The sequence below is a fragment of the Palaemon carinicauda genome, chromosome 5 (genome assembly GCF_036898095.1).
Source record: "Palaemon carinicauda isolate YSFRI2023 chromosome 5, ASM3689809v2, whole genome shotgun sequence".
Classification (NCBI taxonomy): Eukaryota; Metazoa; Arthropoda; class Malacostraca; order Decapoda; family Palaemonidae; genus Palaemon; species Palaemon carinicauda.
In genome coordinates, this window is record NC_090729.1 from 124,712,601 (window position 1) to 124,720,435 (window position 7,835).

Genomic DNA, 7,835 nt, shown 5'->3' on the forward strand with positions numbered 1-7,835 from the left:
GGTCTGAACTTGTTTATTGATTTTTTTTAAAAAATTATAAACTCTTATAAATTACGGGATTTTTGTTCTTAGTTATATACCATCTTGAAGTGAACACTTATTGTTGTTGTTGTTGTTCATGCTGCTAATGTACTACAAAAATGATTTGGGGCATCGAGTCTATATTGATATTTGGTATCGTTAGAAATTGGTTATCTTTTTCGTTTTCCTATCTCACCAAATCATAAAAAAATCATTTATATAAACAATATAAGTTTTCAAAACGGTTTTCTTATCTTATACTTAATTTCTACTATATGTCTCGTGAAAAAAGTAATTTCATCGCCACTGTGAAGAATAATAGAATGATGTTCTTATGAACCTTGGTTAAACATTTGAAGCATTAAACCAATGACATTTGTTTGGGTGAAACCAATTGAGTTTAAAGATTGATCTTTACCAAATTTTGCATACATGAACATTGTAGGCTTCTAAGGGAAAGTCGCTTATTATTTAAGGTTCCACAAATTAATAATATAAACTTAGAGATGCCTGAAAGGATATTCGAACTGTTAGGTGACCTGAACGACTCGCGTGATTTCCTTCTTTCGTAAAATGTTTCAAAGGCATGCTAGTTTGAATTAATATATATATATATATATATATATATATATATATATATATATATATATATATATATATATATATATATATATATATATGTATATATGTATATATATAATCTCTCTCTCTCTCTCTCTCTCTCTCTCTCTCTCTCTCTCTCTCTCTCTCTCTCTCTCTATATATATATATGTATGTATGTATGTATGTATGTATATATATATATATGTGTGTGTGTGTGTGTGTGTGTGTGTGTGTGTGTGTGTGTGTGTGTGTGTGTGTGTGTGTGTGTGTGTGTGTGTGTGTGTGTGTATAACATATAACATATAACATACACACAAAAATAGTTGTGTAAGATATAAAAATAATTTTGACATTCTTAGTGTTAAATGTGAATATGCACAGTAATATATAATGTTAGTAGTATGAAGTAGATGAAGTAAATATCTAAATCTGATACCACCTATTTTGAATAAAAAATGGAAAAATGATCGGGCCTGTCCGGGATTTGAACCCGGGACCTCCTGCACCCAAAGCAGGAATCATACCCCTAGACCAACAGGCCGCTGAAAGATTTTATCGCTATCTGACGAATAAACAAATTCTTAGCTGTTTTCAATAGGAATTTTTAGATTTTTAAAGATACAATGTAAGTTTATTATCTATGTATCAAATTTCCAATGCGCAAGTGAGTACATTGTTCAGACATTGTACTATACTTAAGAGCAGGCATATTCGTTTTCATTATGTACTACTTGTGTACCTTATGACTCGATCTTCTATCTTTTGCACGAAGTGTGGTCAATATTGCATGGGGGAAAACAAGCACTGCTCTTAGAATCAGGATAGTGACTAAATGTTCCTGTTCCACGGCATATTTGTTGACAGTATAACATCCACCCAACTCCAAATCAAACATTCTAAGGAAGAATTTCCCTTTGAAACTCCAAGAAATCCCCTAAAGAGTGTCAGTCCTCTCTTCCTCCTGTCTTACTCATTATACGAGTAAAAAAATGAAATATCTATTATGTTATTTTGCTGTCCTTCCCATCTTGTCTTTATGCAGTACTTAAACGTTTCTTTGATTTGCTCTTCTCTCCATCTTGTTTTAATGCAGCATCAAATTGCATCTTTTATTTTGCTCTCCTCTCCATCTTGTTTTTTTATGCAAAATCAAATTTTATCTCTTGTTTTGCTCTCTCCATTTTTCTCCCTTCTATCTTGTTTTTTTTACGCAGTATCAGATAGGTTTCTTTTACTCTCCTCTCTATCTTGTTACTTTGTTTTGCTCTCCTCTTCATCTTGTTTTTTATCCAGTATCAAATTAGTTCCTCCTTTTTTGTGCTCTCCTCCTCGTCTTGTCTTTTACGCAGTATCAAATTGTTTCCTTTTTTCTTCTCTCCTCTCTGTCTTTTTTTTTTTTTTTTTTTTGCAGTATCAAATTATGTTTCTTTATCATCTCTCCTTTCCCTTTTTTTCTCATGCAGCCACTACAAGCTTAATTCCAACTCTTACAGTTACCTTAAAAGAAAGACAGTAGTGAAATACTCGCTTATGAAGATTATTTTTACCACTTATTAAAATTGTTTTTCTCTCGTTCCCTGGTATGAGTGACGCTTTGAGTTGTTTCACTATATAGTAATCGTATGAATTATTCATTATTCTTTTGTTATCCTTTATCCACTATTACTTTACTTAACGAGGTTTTGGTAGTCCTTATTCTTAAAGGGTTTTTTTTAATACCAAAGCAATGTAATTTTTTCTCATATCATTGTTCTTGGCCTTTTACTATTTATGCATCGTATTTATACAGCGTAAAGAGTTATTTTCACGCTTTACTTTATTCATTTTTCATTTCTATTTACTCCATGTATGATTTAATTAAGTTACCCTTTCCGTTTTCTTGTTTTACTCTTACAGGATTTATTTTAGTTACCCTCTCTATTTTCTATCCTGTCTATCGAGATTCTCTGTTTCATGACGTCAAAACAAGTAGACTTCTACAGTGCTATTTAATTGTCTGCATGAAATGGTTATTTCATTAAGAAACGTATTCTAGGATGAATTATTTACTGATTTGAATATGACTTATACATTATAATTTTTATGTATTCTTTTCACATCTGCATAAATTTCCATTCTGTTTGACTAGGAATTTTATTGTCCAAATCTCAGTCTTTGTTGATTTTCCTTCATTAAATCAATTATTGTGTATACCATGGTTAGATTTTATCCTTAGGTATATTCCCCTGGAGCCGCAAAATTACTCCTTGTATTCTATACTGTATAGACACCCATCAAGATGGATAAATCACGTTTTCCGCTTCCGATATGACACCAAGGTTGGCTAGGACTAGATTTTAAAGGAACACATTGTTTTTCTTCTGTCTTGTGGGACAGGTGAGCATCTTCTCTCTTTCATACTTCCCAGCCATTCAAGTAGAGAAGATCTTTTTAGGTGTGACAGGATTCCGTTCTTTAAGTACCCATATATCCCGTCCTCGGTCGGGTAGTAGGTTGGTCAGGGCACCAGCCAACCGTTGAGAGAGAGTTATTGGGTATTTTGACTGGCCAGACAGTACTACATCGGATCCTTCTCTCTGATTACTATTCGTTTCCCTTTTCCTACACATACACAACGAATAGTCTGGCATATTCTTTGCATATTCCCATCTGTCCATACACCTGACAACACTGAGACTACTAAACAATTCTTTTTCACCCAAGGGGTTAACTACTGCACTGTAATTTTTCAGTGGCTACTTTCCTCTTGATAAGGGTATAGGAGATTTTTTTGCTATGGTAAGCAGCTCTTCTAGCAGAAGAACACTCCAAAATCAAACCATTGTTCTCTAGTCTTGGGTAGTGCCATAGCCTCTGTACCATGGTCTTCTACACTCTTGGGTTAGAGTTCTCTTGCTTGGGGGTACACTAGGGCACACTATTCTATCTAATTTCTCTTCTTGTTTTGTTAAAGTTTTTTTATAGTTTATATTGGAAATATTTATTTTAATGTTGTTACTGTTCTTGAAATATTTATTTTCCTTGTTTCCTTTCCTCACTGGGTTATTTTTCCTGTTGGGGCCCCTAGTACCACTTGTATGAATAATTTTATCGTGTGAGGACTGCTGATGTAGGTTTATTTTTACTGCATACATTAAGATTTACTCCTTTGTTTTTTTTTGTTTTTTTTTTTCAATCACATTCTTTCCTTATTGTACACATAGTCATCCATTTTGTATAAGTTTATTGGACAAGCGTATTACCATTTGACAATTATTACAGTGCCTGAAGGCTTGAGTTGGCAGCAGTTTAGATGATTTATGTCCCAGTTTGTAAATATAACTTCAATAGTTGTAAATTGTGTGCGTTCCTTGGTTGAAATCTTTTCTCCTGCTTAGCCATGACTTAACCATTCCTGTGTCTAAATCATTCTATCAAGGGAATTGGCTCAACAGTCCTTCAAAGCCTGTCTCTGAGCTGTGTTATTCTCTTTTATTTAAAATTTGTGAGGAATCACATTAGGTTTAAATTGCTATCAAGGATATTCCAGTTTCATGAAGAAATTTAATGTCCTGATCTTACCTTTTATTTGAAACATTTTCTTTTACTTATGTTGAGAATTCTCATAGTGTAGTTCCTCGATGCTTGGCATTATGAGATGGTTTAATGCTGAATGATGTGATCCAAGTCTATGTAATGCTTAACAAAGAACTTTCAGCAGGTGTGTAATGTTATATTATGAAATTAACGGCAGCAAATTGTTAAATATATTATGAAGATTTGGCACTGTATTTATTAGTGTGCTACTGTTGTTAACACACATTGAGTATGTTTGTTGGGATGTTACATCTTCAAGTAAAGTCAATCAAGTTAACTTTAAAATGGTTTATTCTTTAAAAACAACAGTGTTAACATCTCCATCACAGGAGTATAGCTGGTTTGGTCGGATGACCATTCCATATGAAGTATTGATAAGAACTGGCTAAAATATCGATATCACAGATATCGTATAGTCAGTTATCTCAGTATTTAAACAAATAATGTAAACTAAACATTAGTATAGGAAGACACCTGCATCCGGTGGCGACACAACTCTTTCACACGGTTTGTATTTGTGTTTATGCTTCATATAAATGTTACATTGCTGAGACCTGCTAATCGCATCGTGTTATGATCTGTCTGACTACAGCACTTCTCACGCTAGCTTCTACTTCCACAATGACGTATTACGTCATGTGTTTTAAACATGTAATATATGATTATTACATATGTAGTGCTAAAGTATATATGGGTGAACAAATAATTGACTTCCTTATGAGAAAATATACTTTATATATCTTTCAGTATATTCCTATTTTGTTTTCAGGGTAAACTTGTGCTATTTTTTTTCTAATTTAAATTAACAATTGTTAATTGCTCAGACTCTAAAATACAAATCCTTTCGCTATTTATAGGGATTATACTTTCGGTGATCCTGGAAGACTAGCCATCAGACTTTTGGCAAAGGTGTAACTATCCGCCTGCTAGTTAGCGGGTGTGGCGGGTCACTCACACACTAGTTTTGTATCGCCACTTTTGATTTTGGCTCAACCAAGAACATGCATTACCGCTCTCCGCCTTTCCACCTATTTAGACTTGCCATTTGACTAATTCTTTTTTGCTTTTTGATTTTGGCTCAACCAAGAACATGCATTACCGCTCTCCGCCTTTCCACCTGTTTAGACTTGCCATTTGACTAATTCTTTTTTGCTTTTTCTTCCTTAGGCATGCCTTTTTCTTCTTGTCATCCATTATACAGACCTATCTGGAACCTGATGGACACTTGTGGGACCTTCATGTCCTCCGCTGAGACCGACCCCCATTCGTTGTGTCCGACCTGCCGAGGACGGCGTTGTACGCAGGATGACACCTGTGAGGAATGCTGGGAGTGGTCTTCCTTCTAGTGGTTGAAATTTAGGGGATGGCGCTAGAAGAAGTCTAGGAGAGATTCTTTGCCCAAGGAGTCATCCTCGAAATCAAAGAAATCTCAAACTTCTTCCTTGACGCCCAGGTCTTTTCCTGAAATTCCTGCTCGATCGGTCTCTTCTGGGAAATGGTCGAACAAGAGTGTAGACCAATTAACACCAGGTGTACCCCGAGGTTCAAGGGACAGTGCTGCTTCCCTAGCGAAGCAGCTCAGCCCCTTCCGTCGGATAGAACTTTTTCATTTTCTGAATTTTTGCAGGTTTTATTACTACGGGCTGCAAGTGTGCAAGAGCCTGTGCCTGGCTGTAAGGGCCAGGCAATCTAAAACAACATGCAGGTTTGGCCTTTGTGCCGAGAGTAAATGGACTCCAGCCTCTTCAGAGGTAGAAGCTCCTTCGCTGAGGAATGTTGAACACCACGCCTCTGTAGTGTCTTCCACCCTGCCGCCGACGCTTCCCTTCTTTCACTGTCACATGCAGCTGCTGCTGCTGCCGAAGACTGCGCTCTTCCCCCTGCCGAGTCCTCTCAGCCTTTGGGGGGGGGAGAAACAAAGTCCGAGGCACATTTCTCCTGCGGAGGTCCACCCCTTATACTCCGTTGCAGAGACCTTCCAGACATCACCCCGCCTCTCCGCAGACGTCCAGTCCTTTGGAGTTTTACTCCCCTGCTAAGGAATACCGCTGATGACGCGTCATCTCGCCACTTCCTTGCCGGCATGCTGTTGACGACAGGAACCCTTGCCACTACAGGGATTGTTACTCCTCATCGAGAGACCGTAGTCCTCGCCACCCATCTAGACATTCACTTTCGCCCTTCATCATAATCACTACCCCATTACCCTGACGATCCTAAGGACCGACAATCTTTATGCGCGCCTCGCTCTAGACACTGTCCTGTTCGTGGTCGCCACTCGGCAGCGCGAAATCACCACTCTTCAGCTCGTAGTCGTCACTCTCCAGCTTCTCGTCACTCACCAACTGCTCGTTTTCCGCCAGCTGCTCATCGCTCGTTACTCGTCACCTCATGATTGTCACTGGGCACCTCATGATCGTCACTCACTACTTTGTGATTGTAACTCGTCAACTCGTGATTGTCACTCGTCACCTCGTGATCGTCATTGTCACCTCGTGATCGTCACTTGCCATCTCGTGATTGTCACTCGCTAGCTACTCATCGTTCTTCAGCTCCTCCTCATTCGCCTGCTTGCGATTGTCACTCGCCAGATCGTGATTGTCACTCGTCAACTTGTGATCGTCCCTCGCCAGCTTGTGATCACTGTTTCTCTTCCAGCGACTACTCACTGATTCAACCTCACCAACTAGCTCACGATCGCTGTAGGGATGAGGACCATCCTTCACACGAGAACGCGCCAACTCGTGTCTTGCCTTCAACTCGCGATCATTGCATTCCTGTTTATCCTAAGGAGGTTCATCCAGCTGAGTCCCCTCACGGTGGACATCCAGCTCCCTCTCCTGCCATCTGGAAGGAGCCTTCAAAGGAGCAGTTACCTACAAAGTCTACCTCTTGCTCTTCTAAGCCAGAGTATAAGGCCATGCCAGTGCCTATTGTCACAGGGAGACTTCACAATTCAAGGCCTTGATCTCCTAGGAGGCAATCTCCATTGCTTAGCCTTCCTAGCGAGATTCCTGTCCTTCCTACGTCAGGGAAGGAACCTGCATGGTTCAACATCTGGGTGAAGGTGGTGCGTCGAGCTTTCTTGGGTGTGGACCCCTCTTCAGACCAGGCAGTAGCAAGTACTCCTAGGATCCCGTTGAAAAAGTGGGTTTTCTCCAGTTCGGCCTCCCCTCTGTCTTACCCCAGATGAAAAGCAACTGGCCCAGCCTTTTCCAAAGCTCCATACCACAAGATGTTCCTCTCTCCCATCAAGAAGATGTGAGGAGCTGCAGGAGGGGTGGGTCTTCTCCAACAGAACTTCTCACAAGTCAGTTGATGCCGGTGATTACCACCGAGAAGACGACGAGAAGGAGAAACCATACTCCTCCTCTGGGAAACACCTTCCACCCTTGTACAAGCCGAGGCTCAAGATCTCCACGAGAGATCTTGCCGATAGAGGTAGTCCCTCTAGAGTTACGCCCGGTCTCTAAGGAGACAGAACATCCCGCGGAAGTTCCTTCATCAAGAGAAGGACAACCCTCTTCTAGGAGGGAGGATTCCTCCAGAGTCCAGACTATCGCTTCTTGAGGAATTCCTTCCAGCTTGAAGAGAAACGATCTCCAAGACGGAGCCTAAAAACACCGCAGCCAGGG